At 24.0% G+C, this 19,658-nt stretch overlaps 1 long non-coding RNA gene across 1 annotated transcript in view; it reads right to left on the minus strand.

Moving 5' to 3' along the window:
- The window catches only part of LOC129609890 (uncharacterized), a 35,892-nt gene extending 17,195 nt beyond the window's left edge, over positions 1–18,697 (minus strand). The window contains exon 1 of the long non-coding RNA XR_008697049.1: positions 18,371–18,697. This is a non-coding gene — a long non-coding RNA (uncharacterized LOC129609890). The remainder of the gene's footprint in view (positions 1–18,370) is intronic.
- Between the last annotated feature and the right edge of the window lie 961 nt (positions 18,698–19,658).

Consider the following 19,658-nt stretch of genomic DNA (forward strand, 5'->3'; position numbering starts at 1 on the left):
TACTCAGTTTTTTTGCTATAATTTCTTGTTTATCTATTAATTTAATAATTTTTACAAAATTGTAGCTGATTTATCAATAATAACAATACAAATATAAATTTGTCTATGCACAAATAATTTTTGAGATGACTGTTTATTATTACTTTTAATTTGTTTTTTTTTTCTTTATAATTTCATAAAATGAATCATCCATTCGTATACATTTGTACATAAATTACAGTATTTGAATAAAATTGTGCTTAGCAAAAATCTAATTTTATTAAACTAATCTAATTCCAGATTAAATTCAATTAAATTAATTTAGTATTAAAAGAAAAAATTTTTTTTTGTTTATATAAAAAATTAAAGTTTTTACATCACACTTAGTTACCACAATTTTTATACGGTATATTTTACGATAAAAAGTAATAAATTTTCATGATTCATAAATCATTGTTAAAATAAAAAAATAAAATTAATGCAATAAAATATGAGAATAAAGTGAGTTGTTAACAAATTATTCAAGAGCAGAGAAAATTAATTTAAAAATAAAACTAAAACTAGAGTTTAATAAAGTTGGGTCAAACCAATGGTTTGTATTGTAGCACTTTACTAAATACTGCTTTTAAATACCGTTTATGTATACCTACCACCCTATTAAAATTATTTTTATTCATACACGAAACTATTTCTAGGATTGCATATATTTAGGATGAACATTTATACAGCCTTTGAAATAAGCCAAAAATTAATTTAAAGAGGGGTTAATGCTCGATTTAAAGAGTTAGTTGCGTGAGTTAAGAAAAACAATAATATTTTTTAATGTCATGAAATTTACCGTTAGCTTTTTGCGTTTATAGAAATTTGAAAATGCTTAGGATTTCGGAAATATAAAGCGTCAAAAATTTAAATTTTACAAATTTCAAGAGGCAATAACTTGAGAGGGGGTGGAGATGAAAAAAAATATTCTTCTAACGGAATAAACTATTTATTAATATCTGCATATCGGCATTTGGAAATTTGGAAAAAACGTATTTTATATAACGGTAAATTTTGTTCTTTTAAAGTTCAAGTATAGTATGCCGTGAAAGAAGAAGTAAGGCACTGCTTTTCTGCGTTTGTAAAATTTGAAAAATGCATATGGTTCAACTACAGTAAACAGTCGAGAAATGGCATTTTTAGGGTTTTGAGAGGGTATAACTTTTAGAGGGGGGGAGACATGTAAAAATTATGTTCTACAAAAATTAGTTTCTAGTAAAGATCTACATATGTAATATAAAATTTCTGGTTTCTATCTGCAAGGGTGTAGAAGCTTTGTAAACAGAAACACGAACAGACGGACGGACAGAGTGTAACTAATAAGCACTTTTTTTTCAAAATTTTTTTTGGAAAGGTGCTAAAACCACACGAAAAATCACGGGAAGTGCGTGCCATGCGTAGCATCGACAACAAACAAAAAGGCACACCAAGCTAAGAAATCAAGCAAAACTTTAAAATAATCATGATTTTGAACTTAATACGTTAATATATTAGGAAAATTAACTAAAAAGCAAAGCAATGTTTCTCTTCGCTAAAACTTTCTTATATTATCTTTTATAACTAAGCTTAATTATTATATTTTCTTTTATGTAAGCTTAATTTTTCATTCAAGCTTATAAGCTTAAATTATGTAATAATAATAAAATATCACAATTATATAATTTGTCAAAAATTCGCTCGGTAATACCGTAAGCATAGTATTTCGTTCAATAATTCCTTAAGATCTATTTATTTTATTAAAATAATTTAAAATATTTCTATAATTTAATCTCCTCTTAAATTCAAAAAATAAATTTTTAAATATTATTATTTTAAATAATATTACGGTATCATATTTAATGTGTCATAATATTTTCTATATTCAATATTAAATATAGAACATAATTTACGCACCTATATTATACTCGTATCTAATTAAAATAAATAGAAATTTTAACGAATTCTATGCACATAAAATGTTATTAACTTAACAAGGATTTATTGTAATAATTATTTTAACATTTATTATTATATAATTATGAAAAATATACATGGTGTTCTGGTTTACCTGAATTATGGGAAATTTTCATATGCTCCCCATGGGTTAATGAAAGCATAAAAATGCACGTGCATTTTAATTCTAAATTGTACTTAGGATAAAAATTGGATCTAGGTCAGTATCTCATAACAACTTTTAATATATTATAATAATCAAAGCAAAATATCATTGTTATATGAATAATGAAACAACATTTTCAAGAGTCTAAAAAATCGTACGGGCTCGAACGCATGAGTAACATTTTTAAATCAACAATTAGTACTTTTAAGGTCGCTTCGTTTAATTTAGACTTTTAAAAATTATTATTAAAAAGGTTTATGTTTTATAAGCTTATTGTGTGTATCACAAAAAAAAAAATCGCAAATGTCCTTAACAATGTGATATTTGGATTTCATTCACTGATCCAATGTTAAGCACATACTTCAATTTTGATCCCAAATTTTGTCAATAATATTTTTTTTAAATTGAGGGTTAATTTTGTGATCCTACATACGCAATTACATATGTTACTTTATGTGAGTTTATACGAATTTTTTACTGTGGTATCTATTTCATTTTCTCCCAGAAACTTTACACTTAATAAGATATAATATTAAAGTGATTCATTAAGTACATAATCATAACATAAAATGTGGCTAAATATTATACCGTTATTTTCCCGTTTATGTACACTTTTATATTTGAATCAAATAAATTTTTAAATTTTAGTATAATTTTGGCCAATCACCCTGTATTATTTTAATACATTTTAAAAGGCATTTAAATCTAGTGGAATCGTCATTATAATTATATTAAAATGAATATATCAGTGCAAAATATTGTTAACATCATTGTATCATAAAATGTTTTGTCTATCTAAGCAAATGCTTATATTCTTAATAAGAATACGTTTTATAAAGGTACATGCAATTATTATTACAATTCAATTTACAAGTTTTCACAATATATATTCATACATAATATTGTAATTAATTCAAAAATAAATATTGCTATAATGTTAATTTGAAGATACTTATTATTTTATAATTTATTTAAATTTATGTAGATATTTTCAAGCATATCTTAATTTGTTAAGTATTATGTAAGCTATATTGGTTATATGAGTTTCTTCCAATAAATTTTGCAAACAACCATTTTAAATTAATTAAACAGCACATTTTATAATAATTTCATATACTCGTACGTATATCCGGTGATACGGGTTCGTGTGTACTAAATCAAAAACAAAAAGCCAAACAGAGTTGTAGTTTTTCTAAAGTAATATTTTAAAAAAATACTTTTAAATTAGTCTGTATCCGAATTGAATATATATTTAAGGTAAAAACCAAGTATTTTGTACTGATACCGTTTCTTATTGATAATGTTATCTAATTTAAAAAGGATGCAACATTAATGCAAGTACTAAATTTCCATTAAAAATTTCCTATATTTTTAATACAAAAACTATTTATTTTCACCATCAACCATAAATAAATTATTTTAAAAAAATTTTGGCACAAAAAAAATTGTAATAAATTTCTGAAATTGCCCAAACTGTTGACGATTTTAATTTGAAAATGAAAATAATAAACTCTGCTTTCAAGCATGCAGGACTGTTTTGCTCATAATGCAATTTAAACGACTTTGTAATACGACTTAAATTCTAGAGACTAATGGTATATTTTCATAATACACCATTAATAATTCGTATTGTAATATACACTTCAGGTTATCTGAACTTTTTATACACACTTTAATATTAAGACCAAAAATTATAAAACATTCAAAAAGAACAAATAACCAAATGTAACTATCGATCGATAATATTATTTATATAAATATTATATCCAAAAAAAATTTAATTTAGATTGATACACCTTTTTCGCAAAAAATACCTAAATATCAAAACCCTTTTATTAGCACATTTTCAAAAAATTTTTGAAAAAAACTGCTTATTAGTTTCATTCTGTCCGTCTGTCCATGTGTTTGTTTACAAAACTTCTACTTCCTTAAAAGATAGAAAGCTGAAATTTTATAACTAAATTGATTTTTACTAGAAACTTTTTTCTGTAGAAGAAAATTTTTACCTATCTAATGATTATAGCCACTAAAAATCTTAAAAATGGTATTTTTTGATAGTTTACTGTAACGAACCCAATAAGGTATTGGTGACTTTTTTCTAACGCATAGCTTTGTTGAGCTTTAAAGAAAAAATGGCCGTTAATATTAATTATTACATGAAATTTATTTTTTTTTTAATTTTTAATTCCGCTTTTCTTTTAGACGATAAACTGTACGAGACTGAAATTTAAACGCTTTAAGATATTAATAAACAGTTAATTTTGTTAGATAACAATTTTTTTTCTACTTCAATCCTCTCCCAAGTTATCACTTCACCAAATTTATAAAATTCAAATTTTCGGCCCCATATATTTCCGCTTGCATTCTGAACTGCAAGCTTTTCCAAACTACTAACGGTAGATATCATTCCATTAGAAAATTTAATTATTTTTCGTAACTTACTTGGTTAACAGTCCACTTTAACCATTGTGTCAACTCTTCTTTCAACTGTTTTCTCTGTTTTTTCTCATTCTAATGTATGCAATAATTTAGTATTAGTGTAGTTGGGCATATCAATAAAACCAATTTCAATAATGCAGTATATTGCTCTTAGAAGCAATATTTTCACTTATTGAAGGGAAAAGTGCTTCTTTAGAAACCTTTGGTTTAACCCAAATTCATAATAAATGCAACGAAAATAGTTTGCTTGTACATAATATAAAATTAGAAAGATATGTAATTCTATACATAATTGCATGTAATCTGGGCTTATGTACGTGGGTTATGTAAAATTTTCATAAAAATAAGATTTTATTTTAGCTCATGAACTATCAAAAAAGGAAATATGAACGTAGGTGCATAGAAACTTTAATGAATAATAATTTAACTGAATCTAAATAAAATAACCTGAAATTGAATAATAATTTAAATAAATTTAGCAAAACAAATGTATCTAAAACGTAACACAAATCTAATAATTTTCCAAAAATTTTCAAAATAAAATTGTTATTAATGATTTATTAAATAAAAAAATATAAAATTTGTGCTAATCGTAAAAATTCGATGCTGTGATTAAAGAGTTGGGAAATTTCAATTGCAAAAACTAGCAATATTTCTTAATAATTAAATAATTACTATTAAATGTAATAATTATGATTTATTTTATTATTATTTTATTGTATTACATAATTACTTTAAAATTTAATTTTTTAGTAATTGCACGTAAACTAAACATAGTTGAACCGTGAATAAAAATGTTAGAAATTAATTTCTTAATATTGTAGTAGATTAAATAGAATAAAAGTAATTATAAACTGGTTGACAATATTGAAGCAATAAAAACTCTAACTTTAGCAATAAAAACTCTAACCTTAGCAATAAAAACTCTTTTTACTGAATGCTGAATGACTAATTAGTACAACTTCTAAAGACCTATACTTATATCAATTCTAAGATAAGCATGGCTCTCATAACATTTATTCAACTAAAATTTTCTACGATTTAAATTACTTGTTTAATTCCTACAATTTTCTTCTTTACTAAACTCATAACTTGAGATTAATATGGTAATTTTAATTCGAAACAGATATTTTAAAAAAATTTATCTTTGGTTTAGTCGAAACAAGGTAACATGACCCATTCGAAACTGCAATTCGAATGGGTCAAGTAAAAAATATATTTTAGAAAAATTAAAATTTAGTCCTCATTAAGATGAAACGAACCGAGTGAGGCAAAATTAAACGTATACATAAAAGTGTACGAAAAAGTTCGGACCTAAATTAATTATTTTAATTTTTACAAAAATTAAATTCAGTTCCATTTGTTGAAAAATTTCTATATAAAGCAATAATGATAATTAAAAAATCTATTTTACTTCTATAAAGATTTTGAAAATTTTGCATAAAATCATTTTCTAAAATCCCTAATATACCACCAACCTATAAACTTTAATCATAATAATTACAATAAAAATTTTCGTAAATCTAATCTTAAATTTTTGTTAATGAAGTTGCATTTGCAATGTATCAAATATAGAGTCAAAAACCATACATAATTTTCAAATTATTTCTTGAATGGTGTGCACACAAATGAGAAGTTTATTGGAGATTTTCACATTTTCACATTTCTACAATTTATTTCATTGCATCGTAAATTTACGTTCATGCAAAGGTACAAATTTTTTTTTAGGTACATTCATAGTACAATGTTGCATTGAGTAAACAACAACACACCGATATTTTTACCACCTTCTTAATCATTTAAAAATGCTATGCTATCTAAAATTGTTTATAGGTACAAACTATTTATACACAAATATGGAATTTTTTTTCAAAATTTTAGAAATTTAAATTCAAATCAAATAGTACAGAATTTTCATCATTTTTATGAAACTATAGAAAATTAAAATCAGTTTTTCCACCTGTAAAATATTAAAAGAATTTTATTTTTTTTTTCTTTAAATTCTCCATATTAAATTAAATATTATAGTTCATAATATTATAAATGAATACAAAACATACAAACATATATACAATGCGTGCATATTATTGTGTGTTTAATGAAAAAGGATTTCTAATGAAAAAACATAAATGTGTTAAAGATTTTCGAAGGCAGCAAATCTCAAGGATTTTCAATATAAAAAAATATAAATTAAATTTTTTTTTTATTTTTTCATTCAAAACTTTTTAATTAACTTTTAATATAGCGTATATAGCAGCATTGTATCGAAAAATGTGCTTTAATTAAAAAAAAAAAACTAAATAATTTAAAAACGTTTCAGTTGGTTGATACCAACAAATATTTTAATTCGAATACCCTAACCCCGACAACTGTATAAGTTGATACTTTTAAAACAAAATATTTATGAGTGCAAAATAAAATATTGAAAAGTCAGTTAAAAAATAATTTTAAAGAATTTGTACATTGTGAGCAACAAATAAGGAACTGAGAACCGCTAATTATCTTATAAGTTCTTATAAAATTTCAGGAGGACTCTTAAATCTATTTCAAATAAAGTAGGAGCAAACCAATGATTTGCAAAGTAGCACACTTCTTCTTAACAAATCAAGTTATTTAGAAGTCCAAACAAAACAGAAAACAATATTTGACCGTCATCCTCTTAATTTCAAAACAAACTCCATCTTATTGCATAACGCTGGGAGTATGGTAAAAATTAATTCAAATATTATCACATGATCGAATAATTTATGACTTTTTTAAGTGCCATGATTATGGACAATTATGATTAATAACGAATAAATAGAAATTGTAATGCAAAAACCATACGTATTTATATTCATACGTATATAGATATGAATATAGTTCGTGGTGGAATAAATATTAAAACTACGATAAAAAACTTGCAATCCTCTTATCTGACCTTACTTGAACTATATATACTGTTCAAATACTTAATTCCCATTATAGGTAACCAACGCAAAAATTACAAATATTCTAGAATTATTCCCAAATGTATTCGTTACAATGATGTTGAAAAAATTAAATGATGATGGTCAAATGAAAGGCACAGAATAAAAATTTAAATAATTAGAATAAGAAAACAATGATTGGCTAAGAGAGGAAAACTCCAGTAATTACATTTTTATTCCATTTTACTAGAAATGGAATAAAAATACATATATTTTACTACATACATACATATATTTTGTACCAGGATTTAGATTAACGTATTTGATCTTTGTACTAGACTAACTCCATTCAGTATAAAAAATATTGGGATAGCTATTTAAAAGGTCTGCAACTCGAGCAATCAGAAACTCTTTGAAGTGTTTGTAAATAAAAATATTTTATGTAATTGATGATGATGATTGAGCACAAATTTTCCACTTTTGTCCAGCAATAGTTTAGAAATGAGATCGTTTATTAACTTTCTAATTAGTTTACTTTCAACTCTTAATAGCAAATGCAAAAAATTTGAGAATATAAGAAATTATAAGTGTTTTTATTACACAGAGATATTAAAACATATAAAGTTTAAGCCTTTTTGTTGCAAATTTAAGGACAAAAGATAAAAGTGGTACAAGTGTGCACTCAAAAGGTTAATACTCATAGAAAGATTGTAAACGAAATACGGTTTAAGATTTTCTATTTTCTTGGATGATAAATCAGAATTTTCTGATTACAGATTAGAACTAAATTCCTTAATTATAATGTAGGGTATAAAAGAAATATTTTTCATAATATAAAATTGTTATTAGTTTGTATGTTTGGTATATGGAAGAGGTCAGGAGACAGAGACGGAAAATTATGCGCTTAAACAGTTTACCTAAAGTTCATATACTATACCTACAATTCATAATATATGTGAGTGTGTAGCAGTATATATATAAAGTAAAAGTTTATAGGTATATAAAATTATAATATTATATTTGTGGTATTTATGTAAAAAGTTAATTTAAATAACCTTCAATATTTTATACGATGTGCGGAAGTGCGTTGAGAAATATGTAGAAAATTTCTGCATAAATACCTACTACATAAAATTTCAGAAAATTTAATTGAATTTCGAAAATTATTGTTTTTAAAATTTATATATTGCATTATGTACAATATTATATAGATACTAGATATATAATACCTTAATTATACTTTTTTATGATATAATATGAGAATAATTACACATTATAGAAGTAGCTATAATGTATACACCGCTATACAAGTTTAATTTTATGACTTTTAAGGCAAAAAACATATTCTATATTCGCATTGTAAGCAGAAAAAAAGTGATTTTTTTCATATTAAATTAATTTTTCTTATTCTATAATTTGATTTGTGGTACAGTTTGAATATTCTATAGAAAGAATTTTTATATAGAATTAAAATTAGAGTATTAGATATACTATTCCATATTAAAAAAAAATAAATTGATATCCTATTATATTCCAACTAATATTTTTATTATAAAATTGGAATAAAATTTGATCTTTTCTCTTCTCTTGATTTTTGTTTTCCTCCTTCCCTCCTAGACATAGGAGTGTAGGGCTAGTACATGGGCATGACTATCTATCTATATCATACGTAGTCATGCCCTAATTTCATTGAATCATATAGTTTTAACTATAGGTAGATGACTAACCTGTCGTAGTTCTTTTTTGCTTTTTATATTAATTATTTAAGGTTATTAATATTTATTGTTTATTTTTCTTAGTTTTTAATATCGAATGTTATGAATATATGAGTGAATAAGTGTTGTATATTAACTTATAATATTGAATATGATTTTAATAGTGACCTGAGTGGGGTTGGAGCCCGAGAACCTTCGGTTAGAGGACCGCTGCCATAACCACGGCAGCAATGGTCAGATTAATAGAACAACGAAATTGTATAAATTAATTAACAATTAATAGCCTTATTTAAGACATTAACATACAGAAATTATTGATGGAAACTAAATTCTAAGGAAATTTAATTAAGAACATAGTTAATTTTAATATACATATGTATATACATATGTATAAAATTACAATAAAGATAATTTTGATATTCACATGTAAATGTTTTTCGCATTTTTGCTTAGTGGTTGCATAATGTCCTCTTTTAATATACTGCCTTATAATAAAAGGGAATTGTTACTACACCAAATTTCATGTGTTGATAATTTAACAGAAATACACTTGTTCTTATTAGAGAAATATATTCAGTCTGCTAAATGTCTAACTGGCATTCCGGTATGTAGGTTTTTTATCTTTTTTTGAAAATGTTCGAAGAATTTATATATGGGCTTATAGTTTTGAGGTGTGTTGAATTGATCAACTTTTAGACTATTCCAGGTTTAGGTAACTGAATATCTTTACTTCAGACCTATTTTACAGTTTTGATATATTTTAAGAGAATAAATTTGCTTGAAATTTCAAATATATTGACTCTGTCTGGCAACAGAAGGAACTCATAAATTTTTCGTGAAAACATGGGATCAGCCACTGAATTTTAAACAAAGTTCAAATCAACATTTCAATTGACGACTTTCTTCGGTAATTTATATTTCAATACTATTTTTGTTAAAAAGACAAAATAAAAGTAACTCTAGCCAATCAGGACCTGGAAACTGCGCCTTTATCCGAATTAATTCGTTACCAATATTAACATTTTCCACTATACGTTCTAGAAAAGCGGACTCTTGAAAAGATTACTGTTTTCAACGAGAACAGATTTATTGTAATTTGTAAATGGAACTTATACCAATCGATATACCCAGGTTTTTTGGCAAATTAAAATACTAAATTTAAAAGGCTAATTTAGGCTTGTAATTAGAGTCCGCATCTGAATAAATTGCCGAAAGAACTTGGTTTTTCACTGAAGAAAAAGAAACTTGTTTCTGCAAACCACGCTAGGAAAAATACAGCACCTTAATCGTTAAAATGAAAAAATGTAGACATTGCAACCATTTTCCTCTTAAAACTGTTTACCAAATTATTAAACTTTATTTAATTAAATTTAAATTCAATTATACAATAGTGTAGATGTAAATTGTAGTGTAAAAATGATTAATGTGATTGTGTTGATGAAAGAAAATGAAATTTTTTTTCTTCTTCTTGCAAAGAGCAAAAATTTTTATTAACAAAAGCTCAAATAAATTTGTTTCTCCCTTCTCCGCATTTAATTTTTTTTTTTTTTGTATTTCCGCCACAATTTTTTTTGTAAACATTTGAAAAAGAAATTAAAACCGTAAGTAATTATACAATTACACCCTTGGACTTTAAAGTCAAAACTTCAATACTTTCACACATACATACATAATAATTTACAAAATGGTGGTGGAAAATGGGATTATTTTCAAAAGTTAAAAATAACAGTAATAATATTTTCTGCTGTATTTTTTTACAGTAATAATATTTTCTGTAATAACCCGAGACTTTCGTTTTTTTTTCTCCCTCTCATTTTCACTCTTAGGAATCATATTTCAGATGATAAATTCCCTATTGTTACAAAAATTTTTTTTCCTTTTCAAAATTATTGGCTAATTTTCTATTTCAAATGAACCTTTTTTTTACACCAACCACCATCATCATTATCATTACTTCACTATATCCGAGCAGCCCTTCCATTTTCCCTCTATACATTTTATTGTTTCTTTGATTTCATTCTCTTTTGTTATTCACTTTTATTGTTCGGAATTTTTATTGGTTTTGTTAATTAATATAAAAAAAAAATGAACATTATTATTGTTGCTGTATAACCTTCCATTGTTTTTAAGTGTAAATGTGAGGAAAAAAACGCAAAATGAAAGAAAAGATAAAGCATTCCAAGACCTCGCATATAAAAATTATAAATTTTTTACAATAATAAACTGCTACTGTTTGCAATATGTTCTTTAGCATGCTGTGTTGTCCATTTGGAAAAAAAAATCAAAATGACTTTTAAGAAACAATGAAATTAAAATAATTGTGAAAACATTTAATTAAAATAAAATATAATTAATAAATTATTAATTAAATTGTGATTAAAAAGCGAACGACACTGGTTTTTAATAATTGCACTGATGAAATTTAATTTAATCAAATTTTAACAATAGCTTACAGAAATTTTGAGACTTTAACTGGAATGGAAAAAGAAACTTTTCGATTCAAAGATGGCAGGACTAAATAATTTCAGATTATAACAACACTATTTCATTTCTAAGTTTGAATAATCACCTACAAACTGTGACTTAATTTGCTTAATAAGCTTGTAAAAAGGATTTTTAAATGTATCCATTTTATAAAAATAAAATTTTATATTTTCAAAATTATTTTCAATCTGTAAATTATTCATTTGATAAAATTTAAAACGAAATATGATGGTCACATAATTGACAAACTATTAGAAAAGCACATATTGCTAGCGGTTTGTTCTCAATTTTTAAAATCTTTTAAATTTTTAAATAATATTTCATTAATTTGCAAAAACAATCCCGTAGAGACAAATAAATTCTCTAAAAATTTTAAGTTAAATGTTATATTCAAAATGCTTCTTTCTATCAAAAATACCAATAATCTTCAGATGTGCTTACTTTGTTAAACTTAAAATTTTCAACTTCCGTACTTTTTAGTCAGACAAATGGGTGTCTATCAATCAATTAAAACTCTGTTACAATTTACATAATATACATAACACATTTTACACAATCATCAATGTAATGTATATATGTTAAATGTAAAAACAAAAGGCCAATTCCCAACCCATAAACAAAACAATAAAAAAAATACAATTTAAAAATGCAGTAAATTAATTTAATTTTACTTTTTCTTTTATGTAGACTTAAAATTGAACTTGGCAAAATATACAACAATTTTTGTTTTTAATTAAGGATGCTATAAAACCTCGCAATTGTTAAGTTATTTTACATTACTACCCCAAAACTGCACATATACACGTACATTGATAAATTATTTTATTTGAATGAGTGTGTATAATGAGCCTGGCCAACCTAAACTGAATAATGAATGAACCAAAATTAAAAAATATGACATTTTAGTAGCCAATTTTTTTTAAGCAATTTTTGAATAGCGGTTGTTGTGGTTCTTCTGTGTAAATTTTGGATTAAGTTTTGGATAACGTTCGATGGTTCGATGGATAACGTTCAAAGTGATATAATGGGTCCAAACAAATAAATAATAATGTGTGAAATTTATTGTGTACTTTTTTTACACCCCTCCTCGACTTTAGATCTTGAAGCTATCACTATTATTTAAAAATATGAGCTTAATTTCTTTATGATTTTTGAATTTAAATCCCGATACAATTATCATATTTTCGCTGAAGTTAAAGTTAAGTTTTTTCTTTAAAGTTCTTTAGTTGATTCAGATAACCTATGAATATTATAAATTTCTTTATATAGTCATAGTATTTCAATTATTTATATTGTAAGCAAGAAATTTACCCAAAATGTTTTTTAACGCAATATTTATTATTTTATTTTTCATTAAGACTAAAATTACCAAATTTTGTTCAATAAGACGTGTTGTGTAAAAAATATTGTATACCTATAGGAAGATTATTTTATAACTAAATGTTAAAAAGCTTGATTAAAATTTCTCCCGAATAAAGGTAACTTCTGAATACGATAAAAATTAAAAATATTGAAGCAACTACCACTCAATTACTAACAAATTAATGGTCAAAAATAATAAAATCCTATCACGCCTACTATTTACGTTCTGCACCAATTTAGTTATTTAAAACAATCTTGTTACTTACTAACTTATATTGTATAAGTATTTTTGACCTCTTACAATTTATTCGGAATTAACTAAAATTCTGAATTTGAAAGAAAAGTACTTAATTTGTAATCGAGAATAACGCATTATTAGTGAAATGGAACTTAAAATATTCAAGGCAAATGCTTTTCATACAAGTATGTATAATATTTAGTCAATTTTTTTCACAATTAAATTCACTTATGTTGTTCAACTATGTCCGAATATTCTGAAAAATTTTCGCTGAATTCCCCTGAAATATAGCTAATTGACAAATAGCACGTACAAAATTCATCTATTTAATATAAAATTTGATTAAATAGTTGTATTGTAATTTTACAAGGACTTCTTACCATAGAATGAAAATAAACATTAATTTGCCTAAAACTATGCAATTTTTATGTATTTTACACATTATTGCTTAACGTGTACAGGTTAATTCATGATATATGAAGTAATTATTTGTACAACTATATGTAAAGTAAGAAAAATTAATATTTAAAGTAACATTTGAAATGTTTTTTAATTGATTATTTTAATTGAAAAATCGTAAATAAAAACCAAAAAATAATTTAAAACCGATTCCTACAATTCTTCGAATAATTCCCTATGAATTTTACGCTTTGGATGCGTATTCATGATGGCTAAATTTTTAACCGCAAAAATGGCATAGGTTGTTTACTAGAATGAATCAAACATGTATATTACATAAATGCATTATTTATTCACATGCAATTCACATTTGTTATAGTACATGCATATTAATTGTTCAAATTATATGATTAACGAGATTTATTACTAAGCATATAAGAACCCTAAGATATAATTAGCATAGTCCGAAATTAAAGCATATAATCGGCTTTGATTTGAGTTTTCACACTGAATAACTTTTGCTGATACAAAAATCATACAAATTGATTGGTACTACCCTAGCATTTTTCCGAATTCGTATTTCATTAATTAATTTTCCGAATTTGTATTTCAGAAATTGTTTGACGAATTACGTAGTAAGGTTCTAGTATTTTATTATGTACAAAATTTAATCATTTTATATTATTCATTTTGAAATCGAATAATGCTTATAATGTCAATATTACTATTTATAATAAATTTTACTATCCAAAATTTTTTAAACGATAGCTACTTAAGTAAATTCTAGTAAAAATTCATGTTAATTTGACAATATTTGAATAATGTAAGTTTGACTTATAATGCCATTTACTATAAATATTTTTAGCCAGTCTAGAAATCAAACTAGAATGAAATAGAAAACTCGTTCTTTTTATTGTGCTACCTGTTTATTTTGTTTTGACAATATCAGATTTTATGAAGTTTCATTTCGAAAACAGAACAAAATCAGTTCCTCATTTAAAGAAGAAAACTCTATACAAATATGCAAAAAAAACAAAGAATTCAAAGTAGGTAGAAAAAAATTCAAGAAAAAATTTATAAGGATGAAGAAAATCTAGATAAAAATATCCTTTTTTGTCTTTCTATAAATTTTCTCATTTTTCGTTTTTCTTATTTGCTTATTTACTATATATAACTATATTATTTTCATTCATATTTTATATTTGTATATAATTTTCATTTACCATTCACTTTTTTCCTCTTTATTTTATTTTCACTATATTTGTGGGAAAAATGCATTAAAAATAATGAAAATTGTTCCTTTTCTCTTTTTATATTTGTACTATTATATTAGTTTTTTTGTTTTTTTTTTTTTTTGTTTTTTCTCACTATTTTTATCCTACGAAAATTTTTGTTATCGTTGGAACATTTTTCATTTTTTTAATGCAAAAATATGAAAGTTTTATGGTTTTATTTCTACAATTTTTTTTTGTTTTCTCCTTTTGTTTTTTCGTTATTGTTGTTAAATCGTTGAAAAAGGATCCTGATGAAGTTTTTCTTTTTTTTTCGTTACAGTTTTTGTTTTGCTATTTTGTACAAATAGAAAGTTTATATATATATATATATAAAGTTATAACAAAAAGGATATGAATTATAATTCTTTATATAAAATAAAGTTTACTTGATGATGGTAAACTATAGTAATTTTTTTTGTTCACCGCGCTTGTTATACATGTGTATATGTATATAATAAATACATAAAATATACAACATTATAACATTTTCAAGGTTCAATTATAATGAAAACTTATGTATTTTAATTTTTGTTTTATTATTTTCGCCATATATTTATGAACATAAAAAGGTGTTTTATACTTTAGATCTATTAAATATAAAAATAAATTCATTTTTACTAATTTTCATGATTTAATATAATAAAAATGAATTTAATAAATAATACAACTAAGAAGATTTAAATATAAGAATATTAAATGTATATAAATTGTAAAATTTTTTGCTTTTTATTCATAAAGGGATTAAATTGAATAAATGAACAATAATTTGTGTATGAAATTATAAAAACAATATTAATCTATTGAAATAAAGATCAAATAAATAAAAAATTAAAATTGTATCTACTAAAAAAAATATTTTTAATAAAATAGTATAAAAAAGGTGCAATTAATGAACCTTTCGAGAATTATGACAGGACTATTGTGCATGACTTACAGTGCAAATAATTGTCAATATGTGCATGACTGCAAACTACTTGCAGTTCATTTTGAAAGTTTTATTCTAAAAGATGTGATTTTTTTAGTTTTAAACTGGGAATTTTAATTGATCCTATAATTTTGTAAATATTCATGAATACTCATGAATACTTTAAAATTTCAATTTTCATTGTACAAGACAAAAATATTCACGGAAATACTTACATGAGTGCCCCTGGCAAGATTAAAAAAGAGCAGCGTAAGAGCTATAAATAAACCGTTCCTATTTTTATCAGTAAAATTATTGACAAAAGCTAATAGAAAACGGCATAAATCACAAACTCCTCAAAAATATTATTATACATTTAAACAATTAGAAAAGTCAGTATACTTGAAAAACGATTACCGGTATTAAATTTTAAGTCGGATTCATAATAATGATAGTTTGTGAATTCACAAGGAGATAGAGATACGTGATGTGTAATCGTACAATTCAACTACAATAAGTAACAAACACAATTCTGTATTGTTAAAAGTATTATTCAATGGACATGAAAAAAATTAATGCATTGGCTTTTTTATAAACCGTAAATCCATCTCCAATTTCACTTCTATTTCAAACAAATCAACATTAACTTGTTAAATTTATAATTACATTGACGACAACATGGAAAACCAGACTGTTTAAGTTGAGCAAACATGGTATATTAAAATAAATAAAAGCTTATAACCAAGAAAAATTTACTTTTACTTTAAACAATTCTATTTCAATTTTTGATAAAAGCATTCATCAAAAAGTTTAATCAAATTAATTTAAATTAAAATTATAATCAGTTTACTAGAAAACACGCGAATAAAATAATTATAAACGCTCATAAATCGATAATTTTTTCATAAATAATAAAAATAGCTTTGTTTTAAATTTCCTGATTACGCAAATATATAACCGTTTTTCGCATATAACATAATACATAACGTTAGTTACAGCTATGAACCAAAAATAAAATTATCCCTTTATATATAATCTTAGTGATAATAGTATAGTAATCATTCATTACAGGATAATGATCTGCATTAAAAACTATGATGCTTGTAAAAAAATTATGACCCAAAAAGAAAACTACTAAACTTTAAGAGAAAAATGGTTTATTTGCAAAAAAAAAAAAGCAAAAAAATTATTTCTATTTTCATAAATTTTATGGCATCTGGTTTCCATTATTTTTTAAATTTAAAGACACTGTAAAACAAAACAACAAAAATGCCATAAAAAGAAAAAAAAGTGACCGATCCTTTTTTTCTTTTCTCCTTTTTTAAATGGAAATAAATAACTTTATTGAAAATGAAAATCCAATTCGAAAAAGTAAAAACGTTGAAAGAAAAAGGTTTCTGTGCTCGTGTTTCATTTCATATCCTTTGCTTTATAGGTATTCATTAATCTTGGATCCTTTTATGAAAATTTATTATAAATACAAAAATTTGTCAAATTCAGAGCACTTTCATTTTATTTAATTTCAAATTGAAAATTTAGAATCTTACATTTTTAAAAGTATAAATTTTGAAAGGATAATAATATTTTATTTGAAAATTTGATTTAAATTAGGAAGTGATACGATATCACAAACATCTACATATTTACATTTGTTGTCTGTATACTACAGTACAACTACATACAACATTAGGTAGCTTTTACACAGAAAGATCAGTGCATTTTGATTAATTTATAAAAAATAGAAGGCCATTCATTTCTCAATAAACAAAATCCATGAGCAATGTTTCATGTACAAACACAGACTTATAGCTTCAGTATAAATGATGGCTTTTAATATATAAGTGATTTTTTTCAGTACAGTGCCTTAAAATATAATTTAACTTTACTATATATGAACGAATTTCAGTACTGTTTTTAAAATTTTAAAATTTATAGAACAAAATTAATATAAAAATCAAATTGCATATGTCACAGGCGCAAATTAATTTAATTGAATTAACTAGTATATATGAAATTTTTTTTTTATTTTGTAAAATATTTTTACACCAAAATATTATAATTTTCCTTATAATTTCGGTCCACTGAAATTCCATGCTTACATTCAAATAAACCATTCATAGCTATATTATGTGTATGAAGAATTTGTTTTTTTTTTTTCTTAATTTTCCCATCGTTTTTCGGTTTTAATCGTTCTTTATATTCTATCGTTATTTCAATAATGATTTGAGTTTGCGTAAGATAAATTATTATTCACTTATAAATTAATTTTTGTATAGGGTGAGTGTATTATTTTGGGTGGCTTATAGTTACTAAGAAAAACTGCCACCCTCATGGTGGATAATGATCATTTTAGAGTATAAATCTTTAAGACCACATCAATATAAAATAAACAAAAACTATTTACAAATTAGTTTTGAATAAAATATATTAAAAACTAAAGCCTATTCGAAACTCCATATGGAACATAGAAATTTCTAGTTTACTTAAAAAATTCAATTTGAGAATAATATACATATTGCATGGCATGTACCTTTGCTTGTGATTATCCTGAATATTACAATTTTTTGTTGCATTTTTTGTTAATACACGTAACAAACAATTCTTATATATGTAATTAAAAAATTAATAATTTTTTAGAATACAATACAATAAACAATATAATTTCAATCACAATACACGTTATTATTTACTAATGTTACAAAATACAAAAACAAATTCTTCTGAAAATCTCACAGTTCTCGACTTTATTTTATTCACGTACAATAAATAATGAATAACGTAACATAGTGGAATCAAATTGCAGTGTCATTTCCCTGTTTTTGAATTCGATACAAAAAAAAAATAAACAAAATACCTACACGCATTGATGGTATTCTGATAACTGGCTAACTAAAGGAAAAATTCCAAAAAAAAAAAACAAAAATCTGTTTGTTACGTTTTTTTTCTTTTCTTACTTTTGTTTTTTTTTTTTTTTTTGATTTTTGTATTTTTAATATTTCATATTAGAAATTTTTATTGTCCTGCCAACAAATTTTAAGAATATTGTATTTGAAAATGGCAGAGAGAGAAATAGAAAATATGAGAGAGAGGAGAAACTTGTTCGTGTTTATAAATTACATATTGGTAAATGAGCATGTATGTATTGTGAATATGTATCATAGTATATTTTAAAATATGAACTTAAGTAACAAAAGGGAAATTTAAAATCAAAATGAATACGGATATTTACGAATTTATTCTTTATACACACATAACATTTTTTTACTTTATATAATAATAGAACTACTTAATATTTTAGCTTTTCACATTTTGGTTTTTTCTTCTGGTAAAAGAACAATAATAAATAATACAATAATAATGTATGGGTAATTAATAAAATCAGTATTGCCCTGAATTTTAAACTAAGCTTTTTTTTTTTAAAAAAATTCTCTTTGTGTTTATGCAAAATTTAATTTAAATAAAAGTTTATGTTTCATACTCCATAATTCCGCTTCAATTTTCAATTATTGTTCTCTTTCTTTTGATTGTCGTTTCCTCAAAAATGATGACAAACAATGAAAATTAATATTTACACTACCACTATTATAAGTGAGACAAAACACCATTCAAATTTTATCCCATATGTTTTCGTTCCTTTCTCTCTCTCTCTCTCTCTCATTTACATATATTTTCATTCCATCTGTCAAAATGATAATAAAAAATAAAATTTTAAAATTATTTTATGTACCTACCTTAACATTCCTACCTTAATGCAATATATCTTATCTATCCCAATATAATAACTCTATTTTGGAAAATTCATTCCTCTCTCTGAGAAA

Source organism: Condylostylus longicornis, unplaced genomic scaffold (genome assembly GCF_029603195.1).
Source record: "Condylostylus longicornis isolate FDR11 unplaced genomic scaffold, ASM2960319v2 ptg000040l, whole genome shotgun sequence".
Taxonomy (NCBI): Eukaryota; Metazoa; Arthropoda; class Insecta; order Diptera; family Dolichopodidae; genus Condylostylus; species Condylostylus longicornis.